Raw genomic sequence first — 19581 nt, forward strand, 5'->3', positions numbered from 1 at the left:
TTTTCAAGATATGTCTGTGATCAATACCAGAGTATGCTGATACTATATGTTGATGCTAAGCTGAGAGTAGGGAGCAGAGAGATTATATTTCATTATATTCAAGGCTAGTAGTAGTACCAATGGACTTTTTATGAATTGATGAATGAAATAATACATAGTCTCTAAAAGTTCATGGCGGGGCGGGGGGGATGGGGGGAGCGCACTCAAATTAACTGAAATTACTGAGGCTACCCAAAACTTAAAGCAAAGACAAAAAAGAGAAACTTAGTATTCTAATTTTAAAAATAAGTGCTGCTGCTTTAAATGGCCAGCAGTCTCACATCAACTCCTGGCTGCAATCACAACATCCATTAGAGTGCTCCACAGCTCAGAGCAAGCAAGCAAGTGGTTGTCAGTGCAGCTAGTAAATCACCTGATCCTATTACAAAATCAATTACTGCAGTGCATTTCCATTGCTACACAATCTGATGATGACAAAATGATATTGGATAGCTACTGCAAGGTCAAGAAAACTGCCAAGAACATCTTTAATTGGTATTTTATATTTAATCATTTGGTCCTAGTTATAATGCGTCCATTTTAATTGTATATTCTTATTTGAAATAAATCTATGTAGTTACCTTTGGTTGCCTGGGACATGCGCTGGACAATCTCTGCAACTGGTCTGATGTATGGCTACAAGAGAACAGATCGGAGCAGCAGGTCGAACGGCTCAACCTCTTCATTAAAGAAGAAATAATGCTGCAGCCACAGCCACACATTGACTTGCTCATTAGATGAGAATTTAACTTAAAAAATCAGAATTGGTAATGTCCCATATATACTCAAAATTGGCTAAATGCCTCATTCTGCAGCTCTCTGGCTGAAAGAAGCACTGTTAAAAAAGAATAAAGCAGCAGCTTCCCTACAGAAGAAACCAGCCACAAACTCATTGCCAAGAAAAACTCGATATTAAGAACAGAAGTCTCCCGGCTACTCTTTAGAAAGAAGGTAAGAGGTGCTTTAATATTTCCAACTGTTTTATATTAAAACCCCAGTACTTAACAAAGGAGCAAACTGAAGATATTACACCCCAAAATTATACTAACCACTCTCTCTGTCCTCCATCAGTTTAGATCTGTTTGCCTACTCCTTCAGCTCAGCCTATCCAACCTGTTCCCTCTGTAAATGCACACTATTTCAACAACCAACAGGAATGAGCCCCACCCCTCCCTATCCCCATACACACTGTTCAAGAACCGCTCAATATCTGGAAAAGAACTGCTGCTGCATTGCTTTGAGAAACAACAGGGAGCAAATTACTGGACGGATTCTTTAACTTACCAATCAGAACTGCTGACCTTTTATGACTCTCCGATTCAAGAAGCCTGCCAAACCCTTACAGTAAGAATAATCAACTGATTTTATTTGTATATTATATATTAATTAACAAGATCATTTTCAATCTTACTATTCAATCTAAAATGCAGAAACGTAGGCATAAGTATTTTTTAACAAGATTTAGACAGTAGCTATTTAAAAGATCTTTGAGTATTGCTGGGAGGGGGCAGGATGATGGCTGATATGCAAAGTAAAATATTCCCTCTGAATATTATACTTAAACTTGAGGAATATGGAGCAATAAAATTCTATAGCAAAAACAGTGGTGTAGATAATTATGGACTAAATAAGCAAGATAATCCAAGGAGGCCCTGGTTATCATAATTGTTAGAAGAGTTTTAATGAGAAGAAAAGAATATGTATCTATAATATGTATTGACAATGAGTAGAAAGCTGTCAAAAACCTTGTTTTCATATTAAATCTTCTCCCACTTGGTTATTTTCATCTCATTAAAAATATTCAAAAAACTCAAACCACCCTAAAAACATAAGCAATAGTACTAAATATGTTAGCTATATTCTAATATCTTTTATATGTAAGCATCCTCTTTTGCCTATAAAGATATTTATGTATAGCATGTAGTTATAATCCATACTATTATTTCCAGGACAAGAGAAGATAACATTAATATAAATACTTTATAATCTTCACAAATAACTGTATTTCAAATAACTATAACTTAATAAACATTCATAAACCATTGATTATCAATCTTTTTTAACAGCACTGTTTTTGAGGAAGATAGTCTAAAAACTAAATGCAATAAGAAACACCTTGAATTAAAATGTATTTTTAAAACTTCCTGTTTCCTGTGGCATTGAAAGGTTCTTTATTTGTGTGTGCCTCATGCTCAATTTCTTCCTTGGTTTAAAGCTAAAAAGAGCCTGTATTGCCCCTTCCTTCACCTTGCACTGCCCTTTTGATATTCATGTTATACATAAATCAATTTCCAGAATATCTAAAAACAGGCATGCATTTCACATTGAATTAAAAAATAACAAACACCTTTTGTAGATACAGGCTATGGAAACAAGCAAAATAATGCAGTAACCTTTTACTCGCCTGCTGGAGGTACTGTCTGCTGCATAGAATTTTAAATCCTCATCTGCAGATGCAATTGAGTTGCTATTGCTAAGAACTCTGCTTTTCCTGTGTGCTGCTTGCTACAGCTATTCACTGAAAGAGCACATTACGTGGAAAATGTGAAGTACTATCAATTTAAGTTTCTTATATGAGTTAACAAAAGAACTTATACAATCTAGCTATGGCTCTGCTCTGTCACATTTTCACAGCATGCCAGACACTTTGGGGGAAAAGGTCTTATTGCTGCTGATGCACTGCTCCTAGCAGATGTGTGAGACTGGGAAGCCAAGAGAGGTAATGAAAAAATTAATACAGCATTTTAACGTAAGGACAATGTACCATGCATTAAAACCTCATACAATTTATATTATCAACAAATATAATAATTTGAGATTTTTATTAGCTTTATAATTAACAAAAGCCTGAAACTAAATTATTGTGTATAATATTATAGGCAAGCATCAATAAAAATCCCCCCAAATGCTATTAATGAAAGTTAGTTATTCTTCTAGCTACTCAAAATCAATGTTGTTTTTAAACAAAACCATGAAATAAAAGATCCAAAGTATAGATTACTTGTGAAGTAATTTGACATGCAATGGTTCATCCCCCTCGTTCCTCCACTAATACCCTCCGGATCTTATATTAGTTATAACTAAAAGAGAATGTAAGCAATAAGGGCTATCTTCATTTATTATTTTTCCTTCCATGTCAGCTAATTTAATGTACTATTGATTCTTAGGTTGCATACAGATGGAGGCAAAAGGCAAACCAACAAAGATAAAGCTTTAAAAACCATCAGAAAACAAAAACACATAATATTGTTTAGGAAAAACAGTTAATATTTATCTTTAATTATCTTCCTATAGATATGTTTAAAAAGAGACATTAATATTTGCTCATTAATGACAATTAAGAATCATGATTATTTTTAAATAAACTGCATTTTAAAGTTATACTTTCCTCCTTAACTGCACATTACACTAAATATCAAAAAGTTTAAAATATTTTAATAATCTATTTCTATTGAGTTAATATCTATTTCTGTAAGAAATATGATAACCATTCTATTACATGGTAGTCTAAAAGATGTATAATATACAAACACAACTCTGCAGGTCAGGACATCCTCCCTCAATGCCCAAGCCAACTTCAATATATAAGCAAGCACAAGCCAACTTCAATAGTTTCCAAAACTAAAATGTATCAAATAGAAACTTACCCAATTGAAACTATTATATTTTTTAAATAACAGTTTCCCTGGTATTTACTAATACCAGTCAACATTTGAATTTCCAAGATTGTGTCAAAAATGTCTTTTCTAGGTAATTTGATCTGAACAGAATCCAAACAAGAACACTCTTTGTATGTGGTTATTACATTTCTTTTCTTACTTGAGAGCAACTCCCCATGCTCCTCTTTTTTATACCACTTACTTGCAGAATCCTTAGCTGTTCTATATTCTGAAACTGCATGTTTCTTCACTGCTACTCACTTTGTACCCCAATCTCTCATATTTCCTACAAATTACTTTTCATGACTATAACCAAATTCCAACCTCAAAAGAAATACTAGAGATATAGGTGGCCTACATAAAGGTCCCTCTAACTCCAGAGAATCAAATAGCAATTTAAGTCTATTGGCAATTGCTGAACACTTGTTGAAATTAATTTGAAAAATTTTACATGGTGCAATAGCTCTGAAAAGACAGAAGAGGGAACCCTAATATTTTAGAATTCCATACTTAAATAGCACAAAATTTTGTTTAATATTTAAACACTGATTTTCAACTTTGCAGTGGTTAAAAATATAATAATGCTTTATATAATTTTCCTTGTAAAAAACAAACAAAAAATCTACAATACAGAAGAACTGGAAGAATAAAGTGAAGACTGAATGCACAGACATTTCTAGATTGTATCACACGAATAAATTATAACCATTAACAAAAGCTGTCATTTAAGATTACAGTTGACCCTTGAACAACACAGGGGTTAGAGGTCCCAACCCTTGTGTATCTGAAAATCTGCATATAACTTCTGACTCCAAAAATCTTAAGTTGTCCTTCAGTATCCACAACGGATTGGGTCCAGGACCCCAAGTGGACACCGAAATCCAAGGATGCTCAAGTGGCATAGATCAACACAGTCAGCCCTCCACATCCACAGCTGCAAATCAAAAACAGTGCAGGTATTTACCAAAAAAAAAAAAAAAAATCAGTGTTAGTGGACCCACACAGTTCAAACCCATGCTGTTCAAGGGTCAACTGTATTCTAGCAAACAATGCACTCCCATTTTCTAAATGATTTCTTCAATAATAAATAAAGATACCTGAATAAAACCAATGTATTTTTTTAAATAACCATTTTTATGCAAAATGTTTTTTAAAATAGTTTGTTTAAAAAGAAGTCAGGAAAATGTATAGCAAATTACTTTTACATATACATTTTTTTTCAAAAGGAAACTGCAAAAAGACTTGAGTAATGACATCTCAAGGATAAGTATACATAGTCTACTAAGATATTTGTTTGGAGAATACAGATATTTTTTAAACAGAAATTTAATTTATATAAAAATGCACACCTGTCACTTTAATGAAAACCAAGTACTTTATGCGAGAACGTAATAGAAGAGCAAATTTATAGTATACAAATGACTACTACGCCCAGGCCAGATGGAACACAGTTACCAGGTAACTAAAGGACAGAACTCAAGTAAGCTTTCTGTTGCTAACTAACAAGGATCCCCTTTACTCCGGTTTCCTATAACATGTTCATTTCCTTTGGAGTTCCTACTAGTAGCACCATTAATCTTCCTATTTTCACCAAAATTCTGCTTATGGTAATTTTGGTATTTCTCTAAGAATCTACACGCTTTCTTCACCATGATCCTTACATTCTTCTGCGTCTCCAGCATCTTTAACATCCATTTCTACCAATTCTATGTATAATGATTTAAGTATTCTCTAAAATGATACTTTTTCTCTGTTGCATTCCTCACTTCCTTTAGAGGCCTCACCAGTAGTGTTTAACATCTGTGTTTCAACCAACAGTACATTCAGGGCAACCTAGAATTTTCTATCATGCTCCTCAAAATTCTACCCATTACCTAATTTCAAAGCCATCCCTATGTTTTTTGGTGTTTGTTGCACCAGCACCCCCACTTGCAGGAACCAAAATCTGTATTTTCTTCCTATAGCTGCTGTTCTAATACTGCAAACTTGGTGGTGTACAACATGAATTTATTATCTTATAGTTCTTGAAGTCAAAGTCCAAAATCAGTTTCACTGGGTTAAAATCAAGGTGTTGGCAGGCCAGTGTTCTTTTTAGAGGCTCTAGAAGAGAATCTGTTTCGTTGTCTTTTCCAACTTTTAGAAAGCTGCCTGAATTCCTTTCCTCAATTTTCAAAGTGCATCACTCTAACCTCTACTTCAGTCTCCTGTCTCTTTCTTCTGCACTGATGATGGCAGGGTGGTATGCAGGGATACCAAGAGGAGAGGGGATGGAATCTGTGTGGCCCCATCCCCACCCTTGTCCTCTCTTTCATTTGGCTGTGCCTAAGTTGTATCCTTTATAATAAAAGTGTAATTGTAAGTATAGAGATTTCAGTGAGTTCTGTGAATCACTCTAGCAAGTGATCCAACATGAAGGGTACATGTAGAAATCTCTAAATTTGTAGCCAGGTCAGACAGAAGTAGAGTTGCTGGGAGACACCACCTGTGGCAGGTGTCCAAAGTAAAGGCTAGGAATCTTGCCCTTGAACTAGTAGGGTATTGCACTAACTATGGGTAGTTAGTGTTTAAATTGAATTGAATTGAATTGTAAGCACCCAGTTGTCAGGTAATTGATATAGGAACATAGATACTAACTGTGTAATTTAGGGAAGATTTCTGGTTAGAAGGTAAAGGGTGGTAGTATTCAGTTTCCAAAGGATTTCTCCACCACATCTATCCTCCCCCCCAAAAAAGAGAAAGTTCGGGAAACTTTTGTAATTTGATGTTTAAGATAAATTTTGTAAGCAGATTGACAGAGTAGTCAAAAATAAACAATACGAATGATAAGGTACATTTATTTTCACTTTTAAGAGTTTCTAATAAATTTTCCACAAACTTTTTGAAATTTTTAACTCTCAAAGTAAAAGATATATATCAACTTAAGTCAACTAAAAAGAATGATCCAGATGTGCATGATCCAGCATACCACAGGGACACTATTAGGAAATCAACACATCTGGGCTCTAAGCCAAAGTATATGATATATCATTAAACATTGTATCAAAAAACATTTTCAATTCTTTACTATCCAGTATATATTCTATAGAGTTTATATTTTAACATAAGGTTTTTAATCATATTGGAGCTAGAATTACTAATTTTAATAACAAACGAATCCAGACAAGTCAAAATTCCTCAAAAGCAAGGTCTGGAATAGTACAAGCATAGATGTACTATGTGTAAATACATGTTACTGTATAAATAAAGATGTACTATACTTACTGAGTTAAAAAAGTAGCCAGTCATCCATGACAAGTAACAATACTAAACAAACAGGAAATTTTTAGTTTATTCTATTAATAGTGTAAGATAGTGATAGTCAACCATTTTCCCCCAATAGAACTCTTTCCAAATGAAATGTTACTTCTTTTAGAATTGCTTATAGTAACAGTGAACTGACAAATAATTCCATGTTTTTGTTTACCTTTTCAATGGTTCTCTTGCTTCCAGAGTTTCCCTCAGTAAATTTCCAATGCTTGGCTAGCCCTAACTTCTGTCTTATGCCACTGCAACTACAAGCGGCTAGTATGTACCCTAAGACAAGAAAGCCACAAACATACAATTCTTACACATTACAGTTGCAGGCTTTAAAGGATAACCTCATCTGACTTCTGCTTCCTTTTGACCATTTTCCACTGCTTCTAAATAGTTGGAGTTTTTCTTTCAATATTTTATCCAGATTTTTATCATTGTTATCGGAAGGATGGTTCATTCAACTACTTTACTGGCCTCATTGCATCATTGCTGGATTTAAGAATCTCAAAATTCTATTAATGTGGATTAAAAATTCACAGTCTTGATTTCCATTCCTCCCACCAAATTAAGGCCTTCATCTCCTCACACAAGAATTTAAAGTACAACCACCTTCCAGTTTTCTCTCCCTGAACCCACACTATACTGGAGAGCACTCTCTCTTGCCTGTGCACTACTTTTATCATTAGAAAGAGTGTTTTCTGTGAAAACCAGGAAACGTGTAATCAGAAACCTCATTGTAACTTTCGACTCCACCACTACCTATGAAACCATAAGCAAATTATAATCTCTGTGACCCTTATTTCTACCATCTGCAAATAAGAATATCATCTGCCTCATTAGTTAAGCTTAGGACCAAAATATGATAAGTAATGTTAACAAGTGTAGACAAGAGTTTGCCACAGATGTTACAGGGCTGTGACATGAGAATAGGAGAATGGTTAAACTCATTATCTAAACAGAACAAACTGAACAGACTGGAAGACTCAGATAATGAGTTCATTCACTGACTCAACAAGCATGTATGAGTTCCAACAACATATCAAGCATTGTACAAAGCAAATTTTTCAGGATGAGAAATAATAATTTTGGGTGCTGAGAATGTAATAATTGAGGGAAAATAGATAATGAAGGAAAACATGGCATTTATAAGGCATCACAAATTTGTCTTAATTCACATAATGAAAACAGACCATATTCTAGAAATGTATGATATGATTAGGAGGGGCAAAGAGCAAAGCTTCAACCCAGTGTATAGTTAAGGGGTGTATGAAGAAAGAGCAATAACAAAGAAAACCAATATGTAGTCAGAGAGGTGACAGAAAGCCATTTAAGTAAACTATCACAAAAGACAAGGGAGAAGTGGCTGCTAAGAAAAAAATACTAAGTGCTGAAAAAGGTAGGGTAGGATGAGAAATGAAAAGACACAGATTTAGTAACTGGAACTTAATCTTATCTTGGGAATGATATAGAGCATTTTAACAGCTTAACCAATGCCTATCTAGCTATTTTGTGAGACAAGTGGTTTACTTTCACTTGAGAAAGCAGAACTCTAGTAGAAACAATAGGCAAACTACAGAAGGTGGTTGAATAAGAGTTAAGAAATTGGACACTTAGCATGGACTATAAATCAAACAAGTTTGGTGATAATGAGAAGGATAGTCAAGTAGAAGTAAGGCATTTTTCAAGATTAAGTGTAATAAGGCAAACAACCCAGCACAGAGCATAAGGAGGGAGAATACTGGAAATAGCAAAGTTCCAGTGAATGGAAGAAGGATCAGATTAAGAATACAGATGTACCTCAATTGCAGGCTGGATCCCCAATCGGGGCGAGTGCGGGAAGCAACCAATCGATGTGTCTCTCTCACATTGATATTGCTCTCTCTCTGTCTCTCCCCATCCCTTCCACTCTAAAAATCAATGGGGGAAAATAGACTCGGTGAGAATTAACAAACAAAACAAAAGAATACAGATGTTCACTTTCTAAAAAAAATATTTTATTCTTTGGATAAAGATAAACTAAAGAAAGAAAAACTATAGCATATAAAATAAAAAAGTAGCAAGCAAAATAGGGCTAGGATCATTTGAGGGCAGTGGAAAGGTTTCATATCATATTCAGCATGAAATAGATAAAAAAAAAAAAAAAAAGATAAGGCTTACCAGGAAGCACTGATGCTAAACCATAAGGGGAAATGTGAACCTCTCAGAAGAGTACCATAAACTGATAAAACTCTAGTACAGTGGCCGGCAAACTGCGGCTCGTGAGCCACATGCAGCTCTTTGGCCCCTTGAGTGTGGCTCTTCCACAAAATACTGACTTCTGCACATGGGCCACGAAGTTTCAATCGCACACTACATGTGCGCCCGCACGTGGTATTTTGTGAAAATTAATAAGAATAACATTTAGATGGCTACTAGATTGAATGTGGGTCATGCTGGATTTTTTCATTTAAAAAGTGATTTCTGAAAGAAAAGGCTTTTAGGAAAACTTCACTGCATGATGTGGTTGCCACAGTAACTATACTGGGAGAAAAGGGAGTCAATAGTACTTTTCAATGGTTTTCAGACATTTGTGCAAAAACAGTGTGACATTTAGAATAAATATTAAATAAATAGTGAAATACCCTTTTGAGGAAGAAGAGTTCTATCCATACAAGCCTCACCAATCCTGACCAATAGCTCTAAGGCAGTGATGGTGAACCTATGACACGAGTGTCAGAGGTGACACACGAACTCATTTTTTTTGGTTGATTTTTCTTTGTTAAATGGCATTTAAATATATAAAATAAATATCAAAAATATAAGTCTTTGTTTTACTATGGTTGCAAATATCAAAAATTTCTATATGTGACACGGCACCAGAGTTAAGTTAGGGTTTTTCAAAATGCTGACACACCGAGCTCAAAAGGTTCGCCATCACTGCTCTAAGGTGTATTATTCATCAGCAGATTAGCAAACTCTAGGACAGGGGTCCTCAAACTACGGCCCACGGGCCACATGCAAATACAAATATTGTATTTGTTCCCGTTTTGTTTTTTTACTTCAAAATAAGATATATGCAGTGTGCATAGGAATTTGTTCATAGTTTTTTTTTAAACTATAGTCCGGCCCTCCAACGGTCTGAGGGACAGTGAACTGGCCCCCTGTTTAAAAAGTTTGAGGACCCCTGCTCTAGGATGTGTGCTGCGAAGCTGCTACCTACAAATAGTATAAGGCAGCCCCTATTGACTTTAATGACAAATTATTAGTTTAACTAAAGAGTAAACTTTACCTTTGTCAGGAAAAGGGGGTATCTACTAATATTAAACCCCCATCTATATATAAAAGCCTAATATGCAAAGTGTCCCCTCAGGATTCAATCACTTGCTATGACGTGTGCTGACCACCGGGGGTGGCGCGGAACGAAGGAAGGCCCCAGCCGGCAGCCAGAAGGCCCCGATCGGCCCTGATCGCAGGCCAGGCCTATGGACCCTACCCATGCATGAATTTTGTGCACCGGGCCTCTAGTTTCAAATATAAATACTCAAAGAGAATATCTGCTCAATAATTATGTTAATAAGCATACAGAACAAGAGAAGGGAAAAGGGAAAGAATGCACAAAAACCATTTTGCCTTAATTCAGTCATAAATAGGTTATCAAATTCCTCTTAAACACCACATTTGGCACATACCATAGGAGGACGTAACTGTCTCAACTAAATATTTTACTTATTTTTTATCACAATGGAAAATTTAACACCATAATGAATGGTATAATATCAGTTTTCATTTCCTTTCGATTGTAAAATGTCCATGGATAGTATAATACAAACTACAAAACCATCAATGTGAAGAACAATATTATCCATAAAATGGGCACTTAAGTGATTGTTAACCAATGGACACCATGATTTAAAATCAACTAGGAAAAAGACTATCAATAATCTTAGCTCTATAAAATTTCATTAAAATAGATTTTGGTTATTACTAGTTAACACTGAATATTGTTAGACAATACAAAAGATAGAAACAAAAATAAATTTCCCTAATAAAAAATAGATGTATTACACTACTAGAGGCCCGGTGCACGAAATTTGTGCACGAGGAGAGGGAGGCCCCTCAGCCCAGCCTGCACCCTCTCCAATCTGTGATCCCTCTCACAATCCCGGACTGCTGGCTCCTAACCCCTCACCTGCCTGCCTGCCTGATTGCCCCCTAACCACTCCCCTGCTGGCCTGATTGCCCCTAATTGCCCTCCCCTGCCGGCCTGGTCCCCCCCAAACTGCCCTCCCCTGCTGGCCTGGTCACCCCCAACTGCCCTCCCCTGCTGGCCTGGTCCCCCCAAACTGCCCTCCCCTGCCGGCCATCTTGTGTCCACATGGGAGCGGCCATCTTGTGTGTTGGAGTGATGGTCAATTTGCATCTTACTCATTTATTAGATAGGATATTACAACACCTTTGCCCTTACATAGAATACCAATGCTACTAAGAGTGGCCACATTCTACTGTTAATTGCCGTTTCTCTAAAAAACTAACTTAAACAAAATTATAGATCAATATATCCTGAAATATGCCTTCAATTGATAAAAGCCATATTATAATAAAAAATAAGAAACTAAAATAGTCCCATAAAATTTTAAAAGCATATACTTAATAAGGCAGAGGAAAATAGACATATTCAAAATGTAGGTTTACAAAACATTGAAATATTATTACCTACAAATAACCTGTACAAGATTAAAATCACTAAGAATCTCAAAATCTATTGTCTCTTCACAGGAAATATTTAAAAGAATTGTTACTATGCTTAGCCTAAAAAGCAGTGGTTTTATTAAGGTACAAAATCAAATACACAGCAAGTACCATGATAAACTAAAATATTAAATTCATCTCCAGTCCAAAAAAACTAAATATAATTCATAGACTAATATCAATAAACGTATCATACACAGCTAACGTTTTCATGGTAGCACATGGGATCAAAACATAATGTTTTTCTTAAAACAATTAGCTGAGGAATCGAAGCACAAATACAAGAATAATTGCTTCCTTTGGGCTTTGGCTGTCAAACACAGGAAATGCCAATGCTTTATAGTCCTGTGATAATTAAAATCTTGTCACAGACCTAGACTACCAACGAATATTTATTTAAAAGTAAATTTACAGTGTGACACCAAAAGCGCAGCAACAAGAGAAAAAACAGATAATTTGGATTTCAAAAGACACCAGAAATAAAGTAGGAGAAAGTATTTACAAATTATATATCTCATAAGGGACTAGTTTTCAGAATATGTAAAGAATGCTTACAATACAACAATAAAAAGTCCAATTTAAAATTGGGCAAAAGATTTGAACAATTACCCTAAAGACATATATAAATGGTCAATATACACATAAAATAATGCTCATTAGTCATTATGGAAATGAAAATCAAACCCACAATGAAATACCACTTCACATCTATTAGCATGGTGAAAATCCAAAGAAGACTGACAAAAACAATTATCTGTGAGAGTGTGAAGTAACTTGGAATCCTCATACACTGTTGGTAGAATTGTAAAATATTGCAACCATTTTTGACAGTTCCTCAGAGCTAAACACAGTTACTCTATTACCGTGCAAATCCACTCCTATAAGTATACATGTAAAAGAATAAAAACATGCCCACACAAAAAACTTATCCAAAAATGTTTATTGCAGAATCATTCCTAATAGCCAAAAAGTAGATATAACCCATCAACTGATGAATGGATGGATAAATGTAATATACAAGGGATATTTTCTGGCCACAAAAATAAATGATACATGCTACAAAATGGATAAACCTTGAAAATACTATGCTAAATGAAAAAAGCCAGATACAAAAGGAAAAATATTGTCTGATTCCAATTAATATGAAATGTCCAGAATAGACAAACCGATACAAACTGAGAATATATTGCCTAGGGTGCTAAGGGCAGGGGTTTTAAGGAAAATAGATAGTTATTGCTAAAAGATAAAGGGGTTTGGAGGGATATAAAAGTATCTTAAAATTAGATTGTAATGATTATTGTACAACTCTGAATACACTAAAAATTATTGAATTGTACACTTAGGGATGACTTTTCTGTATATGAACTATATTGCAAGGAAGCAGTCACTAAACATAAATGAATAAATTTGCAATAGGAAAATATCTATATATATAAAATCCTAATATGCAAATAGACCGAACAGCAGAACAACCGGTCACTATGACATGCACTGACCATCAGGGGCGCACATGGAACATGGCTGTGGCGGGATAGTGGAGCAGGTGAGCGGGAGTGCCAGACCAAGGCAGGGCGCCAATCGCTGTCCTTGGGGCGAGCCTCTGGTGGTTACTGAAAATTCTTTGCTCCCACATGCCACGGTCCTGCCCAGTGCTTGCACCTGCTGCCAGCACCAGCCCTGCTCGCACCAACTGCCAGCACCAGAGCCACTGCTCACACCTGGCACTGGCCCCAATCACTGGGCGCCATCAGTGGGTGCGAGCGGTGGCTGCCGGCCCTGATCGCCCCTCAGGCCTTCTCCACCTCCCCCTGCTCCTGAGGGGTGATCGGGCCCTGTAGCCGCCTCTCGCACCCGCTGTTGGTGATGGCCCCACTCACACCCGCTGCTGGCACCAGCCCCTCTGTGCCATCAGCAGATGAGAGTGGGGCCAGTGCCATCAGCGTACGGGAGCGGTGGCAGCAGGAGTGGGGCTGCCGGCAGAAAGGGGACTGGGGGCTGTGGCAGGAGGGGCCAGGCAAGGGCATGGAGGATGGGCCAAGACCCGCCCCTGTGCCCACTGCAGCCTTGCGGCCCACAGTTCCTTTCAAGGTGCACGAATTCGTGCACTGGGCCTTTAGTATGTCATAAACATATATAATGCAAAGATGATTACTTCCCTCAGACTAACTCAAATACATATATCAATGAGGGGGAAAATGTCAATAAATTACTCTTTTCTATTTAATACATCTCCAGATATCAGTTACCACATTGTAAAGTAGTAAAAATTTGTTTAAAAAATTCTTGTAACATCATTTGCTCCTAAAAATATTACATTCATTATACAATAAATAGAGTAGTATAATTGTTGAATATTTAAGCATCAATTATTATTATAGAATTTTAGGAACATAATTTGGTTGAATATTTGTTTCAAACACATTATAAAGAATAATAAAAGAAATTAATGTTTTTTATTAAATATTTCTTCATGTAGCTAGGAAATTTCCTTTAGCTAATCAAACAGGTATATTCATCCTTAAAGATATTTTTACATTAAAACAATCAAAAATTTTTATTACAACATTTGATTAATCAATGCCTCAGTACTTACCCCCCATTATTTAATAATTTTAACAGCTATCATGATTAACCAAGGCATTGTTATATCTATATAAATACTATATAGTTGAAGTAAACATATTGAGATTAAATCTCCTACATTTACTCAAGTATAAAAAGGTTAAAACCTTATCTAATAAGTTTTTTAAATTCTTAACTACAGATACCTAACAAATTTTTCATATTATAATGTTATCAAAAAGAAACTGGACTAGCCCAGATAGGGCCTGACCAGAGTACTGGTCTTCATGTTGTCTTATTGTGATGAACAGGATCTAATGTAAAGAGGACTCAAGTAATGGATGGCTAAAGAAGAAATCTGTACTAGTATCAACAGCTAATAGAAAACTGTTACAAAAATCTTGGCAGGAAAGGTCCTGTTTCATTCACATTTCTTTCTCTGAATTCCTTTAATACTTAGCTTGCACATTAAAAGAATTTTCTGAATACAATGTGTAGAAAGAGTCAGAAGGAGAGCAGAATAAATATAAATAGAAGAAATTCCAGTACCAGGTAACAATTTAAAGATATAAATTATAACTGTTATTTACAATGGCTGTTGTAAATCTCATTAATGTTACATACATGTAAACTTAAGTAACATGCACTATTTAATATAAAAAGTATGTACTTACCAAATATTTAAATAGCCTTTTAAAAATCCCACTGATGGTTTAGACTCCCTAAATAAGAAATGAGAAGAAATAATTTTTCAACTTCAGAAGTTAACCCTACTCTGTAAAGTTTACCCTAGAATCCCATTTATGAGAACAATTTGTCTTTCTACACTTTGGCACATGACAAATATAAAACATTTTTTCTAGTCTTATATACTACTGAAATTTTATATGTGATATGGAAAAGCTAAAAAATTATTAAGATATTGGCAGAATTTACTAGATTACAAAAAGAGTGAGCTCTATAATAAATCAGATTTTAAAAATTACAGGCCAAGAATGCTAATAACAATGTCTTAGAGAAGCATCCATATATTAAATTCTTCTTGGCCATCAGTATACAATGTTATCCTCTACATTCTGGTTATCTAGTTACCATCTAACTAGCATCTATAGAGTTAAAGTAGAGCCAATCAATGCCTTGAGAAGATATTTTACAAAGTATTCTTATTTAAAAATTAATTTAAGGAAACACTTTGAAATCCATCCTATGTGAGTACTAAAAAACTAAAAGATTTAATCACATAAAAAGAGATATATAAAATGACAAATTAACTTTACTATTTACAAAAGTTAGCTGTATCTAATAACTTTATTATAAACATAATATATATCCTCTCAGTCAAGTATCAAGTCAAAATAACCTTCAAAATAAAGTTCAAAAATTCAAGAATAAAAGCACTAAATATTATAGAGCTCTTATTCTTTGTCAGGCACATTGCTCAGGCCTTGAAAAACATTTATACACATTTTTTTAAAACACTTCATTTACTCCCCATTTTATAGGCAAAAAGCCAAGCCTTATACAGATTAAGTCATCTGCTTACATATAGCAGCTGCCTTTGACTGTACAACCTCATGTCTTTAAGGCACCATACTATGACTCCTCAAAAACAAAATAAGTAAAACAGAACATGACATAGTAAGAGGTAAAACTGATTACCTCTTTTGAAGTCAGAAAAAAACAGATGTTTTTAGAGTTCTTTTCTTTTTTTAAAATATATTTCATTGATTTTTTACAGAGAGGAAGGGAGAGAAATAGAGAGTTAGAAACATCGATGAGAGAGAAACATTGATCAGCTGCCTCCTTTACACCCCCCTACTGGGGATGTGCTTGCAACCAAGGTACATGCCCTTGACTGGAATCAAACCTGGGACTCTTCAGTCCACAGGCCGTCGCTCTATCCACTGAGCCAAACCGGTTAGGGCTTTAGAGTCATTTTCAAGAATCTTCAGAATAAAAAATCATCTATCTTAACTAGCATAAAATGTTACCATATTCAAAATAACAATGCCATATATAAAAATAAAAAGGTTTTCTTATGAGTAAACCATACCAATAAGATTTTCTATCACTACCACTGCTAAAACAAAAATTGATCAAATGAATGACATCCATATCCACAAACCAGGAAAAAGGGGGGAAGAAAAAGTATATCAGAGGCCTAAACAATAGTTTAAAACAATACAAGTTTCTATAGGATGACAGAAAAATCTCATCATGACTTTGAGATTAGCACAGGTTTTTTAAGACAGAAAGATCAAAACAAAAAAAACTGGACTTCATTAGCATTAAAAGTTGTTCTTAAAAAAGTGAAAATGAAAGCTACAGAGTAGGAAAAAATATCAATGCACATGTTCAACAAAGAACTCAAATACAAAATATTTTTTTAAAAACAAGCTTATATTACACCACGATAAAGACAACCCAATTTTTAAGATAGGCTAAAGACCAAACAGAAATTCACAAAAGATAACTTCAAAACCCAATAAACATATTGACAAGGTGCTCAATGTCATTAATCATTAGGAAAATAAAAAAAAAAAACCACAATTAGATACTGTTACCTACCAAAATGACTACTTTTTACCTAAAAAAATAACAGAATACCAAGTATAAGTGAGAATGTGCAGCAGCATGCACTGCAGGTAGAAGTGTAAATTGGTATAACCAGTATAGAAAACTATTTGGAAGTATCTACTAATGGTGAAAATACATATAGCCAATGACTAAGTCATACTATTCCCAGGAATACAATCAATAGTTATCCTACATAATAAAAGCCTAATATGCAAATGGACCGAACAGCGGAATGACCAGTGTAACGACCGGTGGCTATGAAGCGCACCAACCACCAGGGGGCAGATGCTCAACACAGGCGCTGCCCCAGCCCACAGGCCCTAGGCCAGCCAAGGCGGGTTCCAGTGCCCCTCTCCCCCCACCCCTATCACCCCTCTGGTCGCCCACAGAAGGAGGCGACTGGCAGCGGCGGCGGCAGGGCCAGCGAGTGGGTGGCGCCAGGCCGGCCAAGGCAGGTGCCAGCGGGGGCCCCACAGATTGGCCCTGATTGCCAGCCAGGCCTAGGGACCCTACCCATGCACAACTTTCATGCACTGGGCCTCTAGTGTGTATATATGTGCTCAAAACAATATATACAAGATTTAGTATAGCGGCATTATTAAGGGGCCCAAAACTGAATATAATCCAAATGTCCGTCAGCAGTAGAAGGGAGAAATAAACTAGTATATTCATACAATGGACTCCTAAACCTCAGTGAAAATGATGCCACACACAAAATAGGCTACATCTCCCAAACATAATACTGTGTGAAATAAGCTGGGGGGGGGGGGGGGGCGGCACATGGGGAGATGCATACATATTAAAACATAAGCCAAACTAATCTCTGATCAAAAAGTCAGAATAACAATTACCTTGGGGGTGAAGGGATTATTTGACTGGCACAGGGAGGTTTCAGAAGAGTTGATATGTTGATCTAGCCTGAAATTAAAATGTGTGTTCACTTTGTAAAAGTTCATTAATATAGAAAAGTTTATCAACAGTTTTCTGTATGTTAATTTTACTTCAATTATTTCAAAATTTTTATTTTAAAAAAGTTTAATAAAATTTTAAGATGAAAAATTATGTTATGTGCCATTGAGTCAGTTCCAGCTCCTGAAACCCTATGAATGAGTGATATCAACAATGTCCTGTCCGCAAAAGCCCTGCTCAGATCCTGCAGACTCATGCCTATGACTTCTTTTATGGAGTCAATCCAGATGAAAAAGTACTTCTTAGTATTATAACTTCAAGTCATCACCCTAATGATACAAAGGTCAATAATTTGAAAATCTGAATTTCCTAATAATGTATTTTAATTTATTATTGCTGACTGTATAAAAGCAAATTAAATATGTATGGTCATTTTGTATTAAAAGTTTAAGAATAGTTTCAATGTAAACATAAATTTTACCATCAAGAGATTTCCTATGATTTTCTTTAATAGCAGGAAAAGTTTTGCATGAAATCTTGCAAATTCCTGTTCTCATAAGCTCAAGTTAGGTTTACAACTGTGTAATTTCATTCACATATTAAAAGTATTAATAGCTAACTCAGAAATTGATTTCAAAAGCAATCAGGTGGCCAAGTTAGGCATTTAGAAAAACTTTAAGGCAAATTACTTGGCCCTGTTGCTTAGAAAATCTTAAGACTTTTTAAAACCAATAACCTTTTTTTTCAGTAGATAAAGGCTTTAATTTAATTTTTTAATTTATATTTATTGTTGAAAGTATTACAGATGTACCCTTTGTTTTTTTTTTTGTTTTTTTTCCCCCCCATTGATCCCCTCCTCCCGGCGGCACCCGCCCCTCCCAAGCTTTCACAACAGTATTGTCTGTGTCCATGGGCTATGCACACATGCATATAAATTCCCCTAATTTCTCCCCCTGCACTCCCCTCATCCCAATAACCTTTTGAAGAAAAACCTGGCAAATAAATATTCTTATATATCTAAAAAATGTTTAGGTTAATATTTACAATGGTACCTTCTTTATTCAAAATATAAATATCTATATGTCCTTTTGTCCCATTTTATCTGTTATATTTACCTAAAAATTATTTAACTAACCAACTTATTTTTCCATTCTCTAAATTAAATAACACATTTGGTAAGATTTGAAAACTTTTATCCTAATGGATAACTGCCTCATTACAACCTATTTGTCTTGAGCTGTGAGACATTTTTGTTATATGAGCCTTTAAGACACAGGTCAGAGGAACAGGATAGCATAGGCCCCAAAAAGCCAGTTCCCTGAACAATCCCCAGACCTAAACATCCTTTGGACAAACTTTACTTTAAACAACTCATCAAAACCTCACAATAAACTTTCCTCGGTCTTGGGTTGTTTTATCTCTAAGATCCTGGCCTGTTACAGATCTCTCTAAACCTTCAATCGGCCAGGAACTGCTGTCAGGTTTCTACTTGAAGGCAGCCAACCATTGGGTTGTAATTCTGATACATAAGGTGCACAAGCAACGCTTTCACAAAACAGACATTTGTAATCAGCCTAACCACCCCACCCCACCCCTGGTCCCCAAGCCAAACAGAAGCCTGCTTCTTCTAATTCCAATAATTATCTTTCTAAATGGTTTATTTTCACCAAGAATGCTTACTTACAGTTCCCACTTTGGACAACTTGTGATATGAATACAATTGTTAATTTGAGAGGCACCTTAGAACAAAAAGGGGACTGCCCCCAAAGAGAAGTTTGTCTTATCTTCCTAAAAGAGAAAGATCAACTTGGTA

The 19581-nt window shown here is 35.5% G+C and overlaps 1 protein-coding gene across 3 annotated transcripts in view; it reads right to left on the reverse strand.

Annotated features, from left to right (window-relative positions):
* FBXW7 (F-box and WD repeat domain containing 7) overlaps positions 1-17771 on the reverse strand; it is a 146740-nt gene extending 128969 nt beyond the window's left edge. Inside the window, exons 1-2 of one of the 3 annotated variants that reach the window (XM_023755116.1) lie at positions 17711-17771; positions 14957-15004 (exon numbers count right to left, since the gene is read on the reverse strand). The gene's annotated coding sequence lies outside the window, so the exon portion shown is untranslated. Of the gene's footprint in view, positions 1-14956; positions 15005-17710 lie in introns of those variants that run through there. The other 2 variants (XM_023755097.1, XM_023755091.1) reach the window with 2 other exon arrangements.
* Between the last annotated feature and the right edge of the window lie 1810 nt (positions 17772-19581).

The sequence above is a fragment of the Myotis lucifugus genome, unplaced genomic scaffold, assembly GCF_000147115.1.
Source record: "Myotis lucifugus unplaced genomic scaffold, Myoluc2.0 scaffold_1, whole genome shotgun sequence".
Classification (NCBI taxonomy): domain Eukaryota; kingdom Metazoa; phylum Chordata; class Mammalia; order Chiroptera; family Vespertilionidae; genus Myotis; species Myotis lucifugus.